Source organism: Hyla sarda, unplaced genomic scaffold (genome assembly GCF_029499605.1).
Source record: "Hyla sarda isolate aHylSar1 unplaced genomic scaffold, aHylSar1.hap1 scaffold_455, whole genome shotgun sequence".
NCBI classification, from domain to species: Eukaryota; Metazoa; Chordata; class Amphibia; order Anura; family Hylidae; genus Hyla; species Hyla sarda.
Window position 1 is genome coordinate 102,538 of NW_026610468.1, and position 17,845 is coordinate 120,382.

Consider the following 17,845-nt stretch of genomic DNA (forward strand, 5'->3'; position numbering starts at 1 on the left):
AGCAGAACCTAAACCCATACCATTATTGCTAAGCAGCAAGACAGGGGCCCATTGCACTCCCACGGGGCCTTTTTAAATGCAATCCATAACCCGGATTTGCCAGGAACCCTTCTTACTCCTCCTACTTGCATGTGACACTGGGCTTAGGATCTGCATAGGAAACACACACACAAGCACACACCTACCTTTGTTGCCTGCAGATGCCTCCTTGGCTGTCCCCAAACGGTATCAAACCAACACCCACGGGAAGCTGTAAGCATAGAGGACATGCCTGCACCCCATTGGACTTACCTGTGTGGGTTAAATCCGGGTTATTTGACAACCTATGGCGGTGATGGTTCTGCTCAGGCAGAGCAGTGCTGATGCTCCTCATAAAGCTGTCGCTGCTGTGAAGGTTCTAGGTGACATCACAAATCCCTTTGGTTACATACACAACAAAGCTGGGTTGTTGTTGTTTACACTCTGCAAGGCCTGTGGAAGTGAGTGACATCATAGCACTGTAGTTCTGAGGGTTCAAGATGGATGCAACAATCTCCTGTTGCTTCTATGAAGGCCGTAATAGACGACATCACCAAACAGCTCCATAGTCACATACACAGCAAAGGAGAGATGTTGTTTACACCTAGTGATGTCAGTGGTATTGAGTGACACCACAGCACAGTGCTAAGGCTCCTGGGCCTGGACACAGCAGCGGCTGCAATATCTCCACGGAGAATACGTTTATATCTATGTGTGTGTGTGCGCATATATATATATATATATATATATATATATATATATATATTTCTCCGCCGAAATCACTTTTAAACCCATTTCCACCTTTTTTTCCCTTCTCTTCCTCTTACTTTTTTTTCACGTTTTTTTACGTTTTTCTCCTTTTCGCCTCTTTTCTGGGCGTATTATTCTTCTTTTTCTTCTTTTTTTTCGTCTAATGCATACCCCATCAGTGCAGCAATGCTTATTCAATACCGCCAGCAGATGGAGACACTGGGGGATAATTTTCTAAGGATTTATACTGATTTTTCCTGTCTGAATTTGTCGCACAGAAAGTTGCAGGCCAAATATGTGTGACATTTCTGCGACTTTAGCTTCTAGAGCATTTTTACAACATTATACATAGGTGCTGAATACATAAAAAGCGACTGTTCAGCGACAGACAAGTCGCATCGGCTGAAAGTAGGCCAGAATGTCAGTCCATGTTGGAGAAGGTTTAGATACAGTCTAAAGCATAGATCTCAAAGTCTGTGCACAGAATTTAGCAAGGGCCTCGCACCTTCTGATGCATCAGGTAGGTGCACAATAGCATAGCCTAACCCTCTGTACTTTGGTCTATATTGATGCGGGACATAGACAGCCAGCTGATGACCAATCCATTAGTGCAATGGATGGCTGGAAGCATTTGTCTTTGCCTTTGCAATACCACAGAAGCAATGCATGGTCAATGTACAGCAATGACACACCTGTGTGAACAGCCAGGAGACCCCCCCCCCATGTTATGTTACATAGTTACATAGTTAGTACGGTCGAAAAAAGACATATGTCCATCACGTTCAACCAGGGAATTAAGGGGTAGGGGTGTGGCGCGATATTGGGGAAGGGATGAGATTTTATATTTCTTCATAAGCATTAATCTTATTTTGTCAATTAGGAACATTCAGCACCCACCCGCTATCAAGGCAGCTGCCTATCATGTCATGCCCTACCTGCACAGGTGTGCTGGCTACTCAAATGATCCAATTAAGGAGGCCATTTAGTCAGCAGCAGCAGAAGTCCTGTGCCTGGACGCTCCAACAGGGGCCAGACACAAGCAGAAGCAGAAGCAGCAGAAGCAGCAGCAGCACCACCACCTTTTGTTTTTTGGCTGCAGCAGCAGCAAGGCCCACAGGGCTGGCTAGCTGGCTAGCCAGCAAGCAGGTAGCAATGAAAGTAGGAATCTTTCTTTTTAACCCTGTAAGGGGGTGGTGCACTGTACCCGAAGATACTGCCATATCGGGTCAATGCATAGGGCGACGGAAGCAAGCTTCGAAATCGGCCCCCGTTCTCAAAAATCCATTTAATATATGGTCCCCAGATAGGGGACGTATCAGATATTAAACTGATAAGAACAGATACTACACTTGATCTTAGCCAAAAGGCCGAGAAGCGATAACCGTGAAAGGGGCGGGCCCAACAAGGTCCCCTTCATGGGCACTATCACTGCTTGCTGTCAGGGAGGCTGCCAGACAATTTTCCATGCACACTCTGGGCTGGGGGGCAGTCAACCACCAGTACACACAGCAGAACCTAAACCCATACCATTATTGCTAAGCAGCAAGACAGGGGCCCATTGCACTCCCACGGGGCCTTTTTAAATGCAATCCATAACCCGGATTTGCCAGGAACCCTTCTTACTCCTCCTACTTGCATGTGACACTGGGCTTAGGATCTGCATAGGAAACACACACACAAGCACACACCTACCTTTGTTGCCTGCAGATGCCTCCTTGGCTGTCCCCAAACGGTATCAAACCAACACCCACGGGAAGCTGTAAGCATAGAGGACATGCCTGCACCCCATTGGACTTACCTGTGTGGGTTAAATCCGGGTTATTTGACAACCTATGGCGGTGATGGTTCTGCTCAGGCAGAGCAGTGCTGATGCTCCTCATAAAGCTGTCGCTGCTGTGAAGGTTCTAGGTGACATCACAAATCCCTTTGGTTACATACACAACAAAGCTGGGTTGTTGTTGTTTACACTCTGCAAGGCCTGTGGAAGTGAGTGACATCATAGCACTGTAGTTCTGAGGGTTCAAGATGGATGCAACAATCTCCTGTTGCTTCTATGAAGGCCGTAATAGACGACATCACCAAACAGCTCCATAGTCACATACACAGCAAAGGAGAGATGTTGTTTACACCTAGTGATGTCAGTGGTATTGAGTGACATCACAGCACAGTGCTAAGGCTCCTGGGCCTGGACACAGCAGCGGCTGCAATATCTCAACGGAGAATACGTTTATATCTATGTGTGTGTGTGCGCATATATATATATATATATATATATATATATATATTTCTCCGCCGAAATCACTTTTAAACCCATTTCCACCTTTTTTTCCCTTCTCTTCCTCTTACTTTTTTTTCACGTTTTTTTACGTTTTTCTCCTTTTCGCCTCTTTTCTGGGCGTATTATTCTTCTTTTTCTTCTTTTTTTTCGTCTAATGCATACCCCATCAGTGCAGCAATGCTTATTCAATACCGCCAGCAGATGGAGACACTGGGGGATAATTTTCTAAGGATTTATACTGATTTTTCCTGTCTGAATTTGTCGCACAGAAAGTTGCAGGCCAAATATGTGTGACATTTCTGCGACTTTAGCTTCTAGAGCATTTTTACAACATTATACATAGGTGCTGAATACATAAAAAGCGACTGTTCAGCGACAGACAAGTCGCATCGGCTGAAAGTAGGCCAGAATGTCAGTCCATGTTGGAGCAGGTTTAGATACAGTCTAAAGCATAGATCTCAAAGTCTGTGCACAGAATTTAGCAAGGGCCTCGCACCTTCTGATGCATCAGGTAGGTGCACAATAGCATAGCCTAACCCTCTGTACTTTGGTCTATATTGATGCGGGACATAGACAGCCAGCTGATGACCAATCCATTAGTGCAATGGATGGCTGGAAGCATTTGTCTTTGCCTTTGCAATACCACAGAAGCAATGCATGGTCAATGTACAGCAATGACACACCTGTGTGAACAGCCAGGAGACCCCCCCCCCATGTTATGTTACATAGTTACATAGTTAGTACGGTCGAAAAAAGACATATGTCCATCACGTTCAACCAGGGAATTAAGGGGTAGGGGTGTGGCGCGATATTGGGGAAGGGATGAGATTTTATATTTCTTCATAAGCATTAATCTTATTTTGTCAATTAGGAACATTCAGCACCCACCCGCTATCAAGGCAGCTGCCTATCATGTCATGCCCTACCTGCACAGGTGTGCTGGCTACTCAAATGATCCAATTAAGGAGGCCATTTAGTCAGCAGCAGCAGAAGTCCTGTGCCTGGACGCTCCAACAGGGGCCAGACACAAGCAGAAGCAGAAGCAGCAGAAGCAGCAGCAGCACCACCTTTTGTTTTTTGGCTGCAGCAGCAGCAAGGCCCACAGGGCTGGCTAGCTGGCTAGCCAGCAAGCAGGTAGCAATGAAAGTAGGAATCTTTCTTTTTAACCCTGTAAGGGGGTGGTGCACTGTACCCGAAGATACTGCCATATCGGGTCAATGCATAGGGCGACGGAAGCAAGCTTCGAAATCGGCCCCCGTTCTCAAAAATCCATTTAATATATGGTCCCCAGATAGGGGACGTATCAGATATTAAACTGATAAGAACAGATACTACACTTGATCTTAGCCAAAAGGCCGAGAAGCGATAACCGTGAAAGGGGCGGGCCCAACAAGGTCCCCTTCATGGGCACTATCACTGCTTGCTGTCAGGGAGGCTGCCAGACAATTTTCCATGCACACTCTGGGCTGGGGGGCAGTCAACCACCAGTACACACAGCAGAACCTAAACCCATACCATTATTGCTAAGCAGCAAGACAGGGGCCCATTGCACTCCCACGGGGCCTTTTTAAATGCAATCCATAACCCGGATTTGCCAGGAACCCTTCTTACTCCTCCTACTTGCATGTGACACTGGGCTTAGGATCTGCATAGGAAACACACACACAAGCACACACCTACCTTTGTTGCCTGCAGATGCCTCCTTGGCTGTCCCCAAACGGTATCAAACCAACACCCACGGGAAGCTGTAAGCATAGAGGACATGCCTGCACCCCATTGGACTTACCTGTGTGGGTTAAATCCGGGTTATTTGACAACCTATGGCGGTGATGGTTCTGCTCAGGCAGAGCAGTGCTGATGCTCCTCATAAAGCTGTCGCTGCTGTGAAGGTTCTAGGTGACATCACAAATCCCTTTGGTTACATACACAACAAAGCTGGGTTGTTGTTGTTTACACTCTGCAAGGCCTGTGGAAGTGAGTGACATCATAGCACTGTAGTTCTGAGGGTTCAAGATGGATGCAACAATCTCCTGTTGCTTCTATGAAGGCCGTAATAGACGACATCACCAAACAGCTCCATAGTCACATACACAGCAAAGGAGAGATGTTGTTTACACCTAGTGATGTCAGTGGTATTGAGTGACATCACAGCACAGTGCTAAGGCTCCTGGGCCTGGACACAGCAGCGGCTGCAATATCTCAACGGAGAATACGTTTATATCTATGTGTGTGTGTGCGCATATATATATATATATATATATATATATATATATATATATATATATATATATATTTCTCCGCCGAAATCACTTTTAAACCCATTTCCACCTTTTTTTCCCTTCTCTTCCTCTTACTTTTTTTTCACGTTTTTTTACGTTTTTCTCCTTTTCGCCTCTTTTCTGGGCGTATTATTCTTCTTTTTCTTCTTTTTTTTCGTCTAATGCATACCCCATCAGTGCAGCAATGCTTATTCAATACCGCCAGCAGATGGAGACACTGGGGGATAATTTTCTAAGGATTTATACTGATTTTTCCTGTCTGAATTTGTCGCACAGAAAGTTGCAGGCCAAATATGTGTGACATTTCTGCGACTTTAGCTTCTAGAGCATTTTTACAACATTATACATAGGTGCTGAATACATAAAAAGCGACTGTTCAGCGACAGACAAGTCGCATCGGCTGAAAGTAGGCCAGAATGTCAGTCCATGTTGGAGCAGGTTTAGATACAGTCTAAAGCATAGATCTCAAAGTCTGTGCACAGAATTTAGCAAGGGCCTCGCACCTTCTGATGCATCAGGTAGGTGCACAATAGCATAGCCTAACCCTCTGTACTTTGGTCTATATTGATGCGGGACATAGACAGCCAGCTGATGACCAATCCATTAGTGCAATGGATGGCTGGAAGCATTTGTCTTTGCCTTTGCAATACCACAGAAGCAATGCATGGTCAATGTACAGCAATGACACACCTGTGTGAACAGCCAGGAGACCCCCCCCCCATGTTATGTTACATAGTTACATAGTTAGTACGGTCGAAAAAAGACATATGTCCATCACGTTCAACCAGGGAATTAAGGGGTAGGGGTGTGGCGCGATATTGGGGAAGGGATGAGATTTTATATTTCTTCATAAGCATTAATCTTATTTTGTCAATTAGGAACATTCAGCACCCACCCGCTATCAAGGCAGCTGCCTATCATGTCATGCCCTACCTGCACAGGTGTGCTGGCTACTCAAATGATCCAATTAAGGAGGCCATTTAGTCAGCAGCAGCAGAAGTCCTGTGCCTGGACGCTCCAACAGGGGCCAGACACAAGCAGAAGCAGAAGCAGCAGAAGCAGCAGCAGCACCACCTTTTGTTTTTTGGCTGCAGCAGCAGCAAGGCCCACAGGGCTGGCTAGCTGGCTAGCCAGCAAGCAGGTAGCAATGAAAGTAGGAATCTTTCTTTTTAACCCTGTAAGGGGGTGGTGCACTGTACCCGAAGATACTGCCATATCGGGTCAATGCATAGGGCGACGGAAGCAAGCTTCGAAATCGGCCCCCGTTCTCAAAAATCCATTTAATATATGGTCCCCAGATAGGGGACGTATCAGATATTAAACTGATAAGAACAGATTTTTTTTTTAAGTTAGCCCTCAGAACTCAATCAGAGCTCCAAGATCTTATATGGACTCGATTGTTTTGTTCATCATCAGGTAACACTTTTATTTATTCCTAAAAAAAGACAAATTGAAATAAAATATTATAACAACAATAAAAATAATAAACATTCCAAAATTATAACAAATTCATTCCCTTTCTCCGGGCGTAAACTGCCAAGTAATCAATTAAACCATAGGTTAAGCTTCCTTTTTCCATTTCCCTTTTTACTGGGATGGCCAACCAGGCCGGTATTTTATAAGTTACCATAAATCGATCCACGTCAGGGCGAAAAGAATCATAAACTTTGTTTCTTACTGCAGGCAACTGGGCTTTAAAGGTGGATAATAGATCATCCAGGTCCTGTAAGAACAATTCTCTTTCCTCATCTGGAGCTCTCTCCAAAATAGTTTGGAAAGACCCTGAATATCCTCTTAAATCTCTCACCGGCTCTTCATTTTTCTTTTTACTCTTATGCTCTCCAATGTTCTTTTCTTCTACTATCATCTCTTTTCCAACAATTTTTGGCTCTTGGGTTACCACTTCCTTATCTTTTCTCACAGATCTTTTAATTTCTGGCTCTTGTTCAGAAACTTCTTCTTCTCTTTTCTTCTTCCTCTTTGGACAGTTCACATACATGTGACCAATTTTGTTACATAAATTACATTTACTTTTTTGGCTACAGGATTCGATTTCATGACCTTCTTTTTGGCATTTTTGGCACCACATTGAGGTGCACTCTTCCTTTAAATGGCCATATTTCTTGCATTTTCTACAGAAATTCTGCATACCTGCAAAAAACATATCTCCATTGATAACCCCTATTTTAAAACGGGCAGGGGGATAAAGAACTCTTCCATCTGCGTCTTCCTTGAACTTTACTTTAAATCTCCACTTTGTTGTCCAGACTCAATACTGATTATAAATTTTCCCAAGTGGCGCAATTTCCTCACAAAATTGGGTCAAAAGAATTATAATATCCTCCTCAGGGACGTAAGGACTATACATCCTCACCGTTAAAATTCTTTCTCTCCTGGGAAAGTGGGGAATGACTTCCACGCCCTCCCACACTGGATCAGACTTGATTGTCTCAAATTTCTTCCAAAATAAATCATAATCCTCTTCGGAAACCAAAATAACATCAAAGCACCCCTTCTTTGGAAATTCCAACATGGAAAGGATTTGTGTCTTTGCAATTTCCAAAACTCCAAAAAGAATTTCCTCCATTACAAAGGAAAGTCCTCTTCTTTTCTTCTCAAGGTCTTTCAGCAGGATCCGGACCCCATTCTTGATCTTCCCAAAAAAAGGAACCTCCTCTCCAACAGATTGAGAGGTGTCCATGATCTCTTCCATCTTCAATAGGCGTGTCCAGGCAGGGACAGAAAAACACTCCCCCAACAAAGAGTGGGCAGTGAAGGGTGATCGCCCCCCGTTGTCTGGGGACTAAGCCGGCTCCCTAATAGCAGCAGGGGGGTGAAGTCCCTCCGTTAAGAAGGACGATCCCCCCAGGCCAAGGAGCCGGGTACCCCAGACACCCTCTGACCAGACCAAGTGAGCAGATACTACACTTGATCTTAGCCAAAAGGCCGAGAAGCGATAACCGTGAAAGGGGCGGGCCCAACAAGGTCCCCTTCATGGGCACTATCACTGCTTGCTGTCAGGGAGGCTGCCAGACAATTTTCCATGCACACTCTGGGCTGGGGGGCAGTCAACCACCAGTACACACAGCAGAACCTAAACCCATACCATTATTGCTAAGCAGCAAGACAGGGGCCCATTGCACTCCCACGGGGCCTTTTTAAATGCAATCCATAACCCGGATTTGCCAGGAACCCTTCTTACTCCTCCTACTTGCATGTGACACTGGGCTTAGGATCTGCATAGGAAACACACACACAAGCACACACCTACCTTTGTTGCCTGCAGATGCCTCCTTGGCTGTCCCCAAACGGTATCAAACCAACACCCACGGGAAGCTGTAAGCATAGAGGACATGCCTGCACCCCATTGGACTTACCTGTGTGGGTTAAATCCGGGTTATTTGACAACCTATGGCGGTGATGGTTCTGCTCAGGCAGAGCAGTGCTGATGCTCCTCATAAAGCTGTCGCTGCTGTGAAGGTTCTAGGTGACATCACAAATCCCTTTGGTTACATACACAACAAAGCTGGGTTGTTGTTGTTTACACTCTGCAAGGCCTGTGGAAGTGAGTGACATCATAGCACTGTAGTTCTGAGGGTTCAAGATGGATGCAACAATCTCCTGTTGCTTCTATGAAGGCCGTAATAGACGACATCACCAAACAGCTCCATAGTCACATACACAGCAAAGGAGAGATGTTGTTTACACCTAGTGATGTCAGTGGTATTGAGTGACATCACAGCACAGTGCTAAGGCTCCTGGGCCTGGACACAGCAGCGGCTGCAATATCTCAACGGAGAATACGTTTATATCTATGTGTGTGTGTGCGCATATATATATATATATATATATATATATATATATATATATATATATATTTCTCCGCCGAAATCACTTTTAAACCCATTTCCACCTTTTTTTCCCTTCTCTTCCTCTTACTTTTTTTTCACGTTTTTTTACGTTTTTCTCCTTTTCGCCTCTTTTCTGGGCGTATTATTCTTCTTTTTCTTCTTTTTTTTCGTCTAATGCATACCCCATCAGTGCAGCAATGCTTATTCAATACCGCCAGCAGATGGAGACACTGGGGGATAATTTTCTAAGGATTTATACTGATTTTTCCTGTCTGAATTTGTCGCACAGAAAGTTGCAGGCCAAATATGTGTGACATTTCTGCGACTTTAGCTTCTAGAGCATTTTTACAACATTATACATAGGTGCTGAATACATAAAAAGCGACTGTTCAGCGACAGACAAGTCGCATCGGCTGAAAGTAGGCCAGAATGTCAGTCCATGTTGGAGCAGGTTTAGATACAGTCTAAAGCATAGATCTCAAAGTCTGTGCACAGAATTTAGCAAGGGCCTCGCACCTTCTGATGCATCAGGTAGGTGCACAATAGCATAGCCTAACCCTCTGTACTTTGGTCTATATTGATGCGGGACATAGACAGCCAGCTGATGACCAATCCATTAGTGCAATGGATGGCTGGAAGCATTTGTCTTTGCCTTTGCAATACCACAGAAGCAATGCATGGTCAATGTACAGCAATGACACACCTGTGTGAACAGCCAGGAGACCCCCCCCCCCCCCCCCCATGTTATGTTACATAGTTACATAGTTAGTACGGTCGAAAAAAGACATATGTCCATCACGTTCAACCAGGGAATTAAGGGGTAGGGGTGTGGCGCGATATTGGGGAAGGGATGAGATTTTATATTTCTTCATAAGCATTAATCTTATTTTGTCAATTAGGAACATTCAGCACCCACCCGCTATCAAGGCAGCTGCCTATCATGTCATGCCCTACCTGCACAGGTGTGCTGGCTACTCAAATGATCCAATTAAGGAGGCCATTTAGTCAGCAGCAGCAGAAGTCCTGTGCCTGGACGCTCCAACAGGGGCCAGACACAAGCAGAAGCAGAAGCAGCAGAAGCAGCAGCAGCACCACCTTTTGTTTTTTGGCTGCAGCAGCAGCAAGGCCCACAGGGCTGGCTAGCTGGCTATCCAGCAAGCAGGTAGCAATGAAAGTAGGAATCTTTCTTTTTAACCCTGTAAGGGGGTGGTGCACTGTACCCGAAGATACTGCCATATCGGGTCAATGCATAGGGCGACGGAAGCAAGCTTCGAAATCGGCCCCCGTTCTCAAAAATCCATTTAATATATGGTCCCCAGATAGGGGACGTATCAGATATTAAACTGATAAGAACAGATACTACACTTGATCTTAGCCAAAAGGCCGAGAAGCGATAACCGTGAAAGGGGCGGGCCCAACAAGGTCCCCTTCATGGGCACTATCACTGCTTGCTGTCAGGGAGGCTGCCAGACAATTTTCCATGCACACTCTGGGCTGGGGGGCAGTCAACCACCAGTACACACAGCAGAACCTAAACCCATACCATTATTGCTAAGCAGCAAGACAGGGGCCCATTGCACTCCCACGGGGCCTTTTTAAATGCAATCCATAACCCGGATTTGCCAGGAACCCTTCTTACTCCTCCTACTTGCATGTGACACTGGGCTTAGGATCTGCATAGGAAACACACACACAAGCACACACCTACCTTTGTTGCCTGCAGATGCCTCCTTGGCTGTCCCCAAACGGTATCAAACCAACACCCACGGGAAGCTGTAAGCATAGAGGACATGCCTGCACCCCATTGGACTTACCTGTGTGGGTTAAATCCGGGTTATTTGACAACCTATGGCGGTGATGGTTCTGCTCAGGCAGAGCAGTGCTGATGCTCCTCATAAAGCTGTCGCTGCTGTGAAGGTTCTAGGTGACATCACAAATCCCTTTGGTTACATACACAACAAAGCTGGGTTGTTGTTGTTTACACTCTGCAAGGCCTGTGGAAGTGAGTGACATCATAGCACTGTAGTTCTGAGGGTTCAAGATGGATGCAACAATCTCCTGTTGCTTCTATGAAGGCCGTAATAGACGACATCACCAAACAGCTCCATAGTCACATACACAGCAAAGGAGAGATGTTGTTTACACCTAGTGATGTCAGTGGTATTGAGTGACATCACAGCACAGTGCTAAGGCTCCTGGGCCTGGACACAGCAGCGGCTGCAATATCTCAACGGAGAATACGTTTATATCTATGTGTGTGTGTGCGCATATATATATATATATATATATATATATATATATATATATATTTCTCCGCCGAAATCACTTTTAAACCCATTTCCACCTTTTTTTCCCTTCTCTTCCTCTTACTTTTTTTTCACGTTTTTTTACGTTTTTCTCCTTTTCGCCTCTTTTCTGGGCGTATTATTCTTCTTTTTCTTCTTTTTTTTCGTCTAATGCATACCCCATCAGTGCAGCAATGCTTATTCAATACCGCCAGCAGATGGAGACACTGGGGGATAATTTTCTAAGGATTTATACTGATTTTTCCTGTCTGAATTTGTCGCACAGAAAGTTGCAGGCCAAATATGTGTGACATTTCTGCGACTTTAGCTTCTAGAGCATTTTTACAACATTATACATAGGTGCTGAATACATAAAAAGCGACTGTTCAGCGACAGACAAGTCGCATCGGCTGAAAGTAGGCCAGAATGTCAGTCCATGTTGGAGCAGGTTTAGATACAGTCTAAAGCATAGATCTCAAAGTCTGTGCACAGAATTTAGCAAGGGCCTCGCACCTTCTGATGCATCAGGTAGGTGCACAATACCATAGCCTAACCCTCTGTACTTTGGTCTATATTGATGCGGGACATAGACAGCCAGCTGATGACCAATCCATTAGTGCAATGGATGGCTGGAAGCATTTGTCTTTGCCTTTGCAATACCACAGAAGCAATGCATGGTCAATGTACAGCAATGACACACCTGTGTGAACAGCCAGGAGACCCCCCCCCCCCCCCCCATGTTATGTTACATAGTTACATAGTTAGTACGGTCGAAAAAAGACATATGTCCATCACGTTCAACCAGGGAATTAAGGGGTAGGGGTGTGGCGCGATATTGGGGAAGGGATGAGATTTTATATTTCTTCATAAGCATTAATCTTATTTTGTCAATTAGGAACATTCAGCACCCACCCGCTATCAAGGCAGCTGCCTATCATGTCATGCCCTACCTGCACAGGTGTGCTGGCTACTCAAATGATCCAATTAAGGAGGCCATTTAGTCAGCAGCAGCAGAAGTCCTGTGCCTGGACGCTCCAACAGGGGCCAGACACAAGCAGAAGCAGAAGCAGCAGAAGCAGCAGCAGCACCACCTTTTGTTTTTTGGCTGCAGCAGCAGCAAGGCCCACAGGGCTGGCTAGCTGGCTAGCCAGCAAGCAGGTAGCAATGAAAGTAGGAATCTTTCTTTTTAACCCTGTAAGGGGGTGGTGCACTGTACCCGAAGATACTGCCATATCGGGTCAATGCATAGGGCGACGGAAGCAAGCTTCGAAATCGGCCCCCGTTCTCAAAAATCCATTTAATATATGGTCCCCAGATAGGGGACGTATCAGATATTAAACTGATAAGAACAGATACTACACTTGATCTTAGCCAAAAGGCCGAGAAGCGATAACCGTGAAAGGGGCGGGCCCAACAAGGTCCCCTTCATGGGCACTATCACTGCTTGCTGTCAGGGAGGCTGCCAGACAATTTTCCATGCACACTCTGGGCTGGGGGGCAGTCAACCACCAGTACACACAGCAGAACCTAAACCCATACCATTATTGCTAAGCAGCAAGACAGGGGCCCATTGCACTCCCACGGGGCCTTTTTAAATGCAATCCATAACCCGGATTTGCCAGGAACCCTTCTTACTCCTCCTACTTGCATGTGACACTGGGCTTAGGATCTGCATAGGAAACACACACACAAGCACACACCTACCTTTGTTGCCTGCAGATGCCTCCTTGGCTGTCCCCAAACGGTATCAAACCAACACCCACGGGAAGCTGTAAGCATAGAGGACATGCCTGCACCCCATTGGACTTACCTGTGTGGGTTAAATCCGGGTTATTTGACAACCTATGGCGGTGATGGTTCTGCTCAGGCAGAGCAGTGCTGATGCTCCTCATAAAGCTGTCGCTGCTGTGAAGGTTCTAGGTGACATCACAAATCCCTTTGGTTACATACACAACAAAGCTGGGTTGTTGTTGTTTACACTCTGCAAGGCCTGTGGAAGTGAGTGACATCATAGCACTGTAGTTCTGAGGGTTCAAGATGGATGCAACAATCTCCTGTTGCTTCTATGAAGGCCGTAATAGACGACATCACCAAACAGCTCCATAGTCACATACACAGCAAAGGAGAGATGTTGTTTACACCTAGTGATGTCAGTGGTATTGAGTGACATCACAGCACAGTGCTAAGGCTCCTGGGCCTGGACACAGCAGCGGCTGCAATATCTCAACGGAGAATACGTTTATATCTATGTGTGTGTGTGCGCATATATATATATATATATATATATATATATATATATATATATATATTTCTCCGCCGAAATCACTTTTAAACCCATTTCCACCTTTTTTTCCCTTCTCTTCCTCTTACTTTTTTTTCACGTTTTTTTACGTTTTTCTCCTTTTCGCCTCTTTTCTGGGCGTATTATTCTTCTTTTTCTTCTTTTTTTTCGTCTAATGCATACCCCATCAGTGCAGCAATGCTTATTCAATACCGCCAGCAGATGGAGACACTGGGGGATAATTTTCTAAGGATTTATACTGATTTTTCCTGTCTGAATTTGTCGCACAGAAAGTTGCAGGCCAAATATGTGTGACATTTCTGCGACTTTAGCTTCTAGAGCATTTTTACAACATTATACATAGGTGCTGAATACATAAAAAGCGACTGTTCAGCGACAGACAAGTCGCATCGGCTGAAAGTAGGCCAGAATGTCAGTCCATGTTGGAGCAGGTTTAGATACAGTCTAAAGCATAGATCTCAAAGTCTGTGCACAGAATTTAGCAAGGGCCTCGCACCTTCTGATGCATCAGGTAGGTGCACAATAGCATAGCCTAACCCTCTGTACTTCGGTCTATATTGATGTGGGACATAGACAGCCAGCTGATGACCAATCCATTAGTGCAATGGATGGCTGGAAGCATTTGTCTTTGCCTTTGCAATACCACAGAAGCAATGCATGGTCAATGTACAGCAATGACACACCTGTGTGAACAGCCAGGAGACCCCCCCCCCCCCCCCCCATGTTATGTTACATAGTTACATAGTTAGTACGGTCGAAAAAAGACATATGTCCATCACGTTCAACCAGGGAATTAAGGGGTAGGGGTGTGGCGCGATATTGGGGAAGGGATGAGATTTTATATTTCTTCATAAGCATTAATCTTATTTTGTCAATTAGGAACATTCAGCACCCACCCGCTATCAAGGCAGCTGCCTATCATGTCATGCCCTACCTGCACAGGTGTGCTGGCTACTCAAATGATCCAATTAAGGAGGCCATTTAGTCAGCAGCAGCAGAAGTCCTGTGCCTGGACGCTCCAACAGGGGCCAGACACAAGCAGAAGCAGAAGCAGAAGCAGCAGAAGCAGCAGCAGCACCACCTTTTGTTTTTTGGCTGCAGCAGCAGCAAGGCCCACAGGGCTGGCTAGCTGGCTAGCCAGCAAGCAGGTAGCAATGAAAGTAGGAATCTTTCTTTTTAACCCTGTAAGGGGGTGGTGCACTGTACCCGAAGATACTGCCATATCGGGTCAATGCATAGGGCGACGGAAGCAAGCTTCGAAATCGGCCCCCGTTCTCAAAAATCCATTTAATATATGGTCCCCAGATAGGGGACGTATCAGATATTAAACTGATAAGAACAGATACTACACTTGATCTTAGCCAAAAGGCCGAGAAGCGATAACCGTGAAAGGGGCGGGCCCAACAAGGTCCCCTTCATGGGCACTATCACTGCTTGCTGTCAGGGAGGCTGCCAGACAATTTTCCATGCACACTCTGGGCTGGGGGGCAGTCAACCACCAGTACACACAGCAGAACCTAAACCCATACCATTATTGCTAAGCAGCAAGACAGGGGCCCATTGCACTCCCACGGGGCCTTTTTAAATGCAATCCATAACCCGGATTTGCCAGGAACCCTTCTTACTCCTCCTACTTGCATGTGACACTGGGCTTAGGATCTGCATAGGAAACACACACACAAGCACACACCTACCTTTGTTGCCTGCAGATGCCTCCTTGGCTGTCCCCAAACGGTATCAAACCAACACCCACGGGAAGCTGTAAGCATAGAGGACATGCCTGCACCCCATTGGACTTACCTGTGTGGGTTAAATCCGGGTTATTTGACAACCTATGGCGGTGATGGTTCTGCTCAGGCAGAGCAGTGCTGATGCTCCTCATAAAGCTGTCGCTGCTGTGAAGGTTCTAGGTGACATCACAAATCCCTTTGGTTACATACACAACAAAGCTGGGTTGTTGTTGTTTACACTCTGCAAGGCCTGTGGAAGTGAGTGACATCATAGCACTGTAGTTCTGAGGGTTCAAGATGGATGCAACAATCTCCTGTTGCTTCTATGAAGGCCGTAATAGACGACATCACCAAACAGCTCCATAGTCACATACACAGCAAAGGAGAGATGTTGTTTACACCTAGTGATGTCAGTGGTATTGAGTGACATCACAGCACAGTGCTAAGGCTCCTGGGCCTGGACACAGCAGCGGCTGCAATATCTCAACGGAGAATACGTTTATATCTATGTGTGTGTGTGCGCATATATATATATATATATATATATATATATATATATATATATATATATATTTCTCCGCCGAAATCACTTTTAAACCCATTTCCACCTTTTTTTCCCTTCTCTTCCTCTTACTTTTTTTTCACGTTTTTTTACGTTTTTCTCCTTTTCGCCTCTTTTCTGGGCGTATTATTCTTCTTTTTCTTCTTTTTTTTCGTCTAATGCATACCCCATCAGTGCAGCAATGCTTATTCAATACCGCCAGCAGATGGAGACACTGGGGGATAATTTTCTAAGGATTTATACTGATTTTTCCTGTCTGAATTTGTCGCACAGAAAGTTGCAGGCCAAATATGTGTGACATTTCTGCGACTTTAGCTTCTAGAGCATTTTTACAACATTATACATAGGTGCTGAATACATAAAAAGCGACTGTTCAGCGACAGACAAGTCGCATCGGCTGAAAGTAGGCCAGAATGTCAGTCCATGTTGGAGCAGGTTTAGATACAGTCTAAAGCATAGATCTCAAAGTCTGTGCACAGAATTTAGCAAGGGCCTCGCACCTTCTGATGCATCAGGTAGGTGCACAATAGCATAGCCTAACCCTCTGTACTTTGGTCTATATTGATGCGGGACATAGACAGCCAGCTGATGACCAATCCATTAGTGCAATGGATGGCTGGAAGCATTTGTCTTTGCCTTTGCAATACCACAGAAGCAATGCATGGTCAATGTACAGCAATGACACACCTGTGTGAACAGCCAGGAGACCCCCCCCCCCCCCCCCATGTTATGTTACATAGTTACATAGTTAGTACGGTCGAAAAAAGACATATGTCCATCACGTTCAACCAGGGAATTAAGGGGTAGGGGTGTGGCGCGATATTGGGGAAGGGATGAGATTTTATATTTCTTCATAAGCATTAATCTTATTTTGTCAATTAGGAACATTCAGCACCCACCCGCTATCAAGGCAGCTGCCTATCATGTCATGCCCTACCTGCACAGGTGTGCTGGCTACTCAAATGATCCAATTAAGGAGGCCATTTAGTCAGCAGCAGCAGAAGTCCTGTGCCTGGACGCTCCAACAGGGGCCAGACACAAGCAGAAGCAGAAGCAGCAGAAGCAGCACCACCTTTTGTTTTTTGGCTGCAGCAGCAGCAAGGCCCACAGGGCTGGCTAGCTGGCTAGCCAGCAAGCAGGTAGCAATGAAAGTAGGAATCTTTCTTTTTAACCCTGTAAGGGGGTGGTGCACTGTACCCGAAGATACTGCCATATCGGGTCAATGCATAGGGCGACGGAAGCAAGCTTCGAAATCGGCCCCCGTTCTCAAAAATCCATTTAATATATGGTCCCCAGATAGGGGACGTATCAGATATTAAACTGATAAGAACAGATACTACACTTGATCTTAGCCAAAAGGCCGAGAAGCGATAACCGTGAAAGGGGCGGGCCCAACAAGGTCCCCTTCATGGGCACTATCACTGCTTGCTGTCAGGGAGGCTGCCAGACAATTTTCCATGCACACTCTGGGCTGGGGGGCAGTCAACCACCAGTACACACAGCAGAACCTAAACCCATACCATTATTGCTAAGCAGCAAGACAGGGGCCCATTGCACTCCCACGGGGCCTTTTTAAATGCAATCCATAACCCGGATTTGCCAGGAACCCTTCTTACTCCTCCTACTTGCATGTGACACTGGGCTTAGGATCTGCATAGGAAACACACACACAAGCACACACCTACCTTTGTTGCCTGCAGATGCCTCCTTGGCTGTCCCCAAACGGTATCAAACCAACACCCACGGGAAGCTGTAAGCATAGAGGACATGCCTGCACCCCATTGGACTTA

General features: G+C 45.7%; 7 non-coding genes and 1 pseudogene across 7 annotated transcripts; all 8 read right to left on the reverse strand.

The window, feature by feature from the left end:
- Positions 1 to 1,956: 1,956 nt before the first annotated feature.
- On the reverse strand, positions 1,957 to 2,147 carry LOC130335678 (U2 spliceosomal RNA). The gene has a single exon (XR_008877254.1). It is a non-coding gene; the product is annotated as a U2 spliceosomal RNA (small nuclear RNA).
- Positions 2,148 to 4,222: 2,075 nt separating this feature from the next.
- On the reverse strand, positions 4,223 to 4,413 carry LOC130335679 (U2 spliceosomal RNA). The gene has a single exon (XR_008877255.1). It is a non-coding gene; the product is annotated as a U2 spliceosomal RNA (small nuclear RNA).
- Positions 4,414 to 6,508: 2,095 nt separating this feature from the next.
- LOC130335635 (U2 spliceosomal RNA) lies at positions 6,509 to 6,693 on the reverse strand. The gene has a single exon (XR_008877227.1). It is a non-coding gene; the product is annotated as a U2 spliceosomal RNA (small nuclear RNA).
- A 1,453-nt stretch (positions 6,694 to 8,146) lies between these two features.
- LOC130335650 (U2 spliceosomal RNA) lies at positions 8,147 to 8,283 on the reverse strand (annotated as a pseudogene).
- A 2,097-nt stretch (positions 8,284 to 10,380) lies between these two features.
- LOC130335680 (U2 spliceosomal RNA) lies at positions 10,381 to 10,571 on the reverse strand. The gene has a single exon (XR_008877256.1). It is a non-coding gene; the product is annotated as a U2 spliceosomal RNA (small nuclear RNA).
- Positions 10,572 to 12,661: 2,090 nt separating this feature from the next.
- LOC130335681 (U2 spliceosomal RNA) lies at positions 12,662 to 12,852 on the reverse strand. The gene has a single exon (XR_008877257.1). It is a non-coding gene; the product is annotated as a U2 spliceosomal RNA (small nuclear RNA).
- Positions 12,853 to 14,953: 2,101 nt separating this feature from the next.
- Positions 14,954 to 15,144, reverse strand: LOC130335682 (U2 spliceosomal RNA). Its single transcript, XR_008877258.1, has one exon. It is a non-coding gene; the product is annotated as a U2 spliceosomal RNA (small nuclear RNA).
- A 2,092-nt stretch (positions 15,145 to 17,236) lies between these two features.
- Positions 17,237 to 17,427, reverse strand: LOC130335683 (U2 spliceosomal RNA). The gene has a single exon (XR_008877259.1). It is a non-coding gene; the product is annotated as a U2 spliceosomal RNA (small nuclear RNA).
- Positions 17,428 to 17,845: the final 418 nt, after the last annotated feature.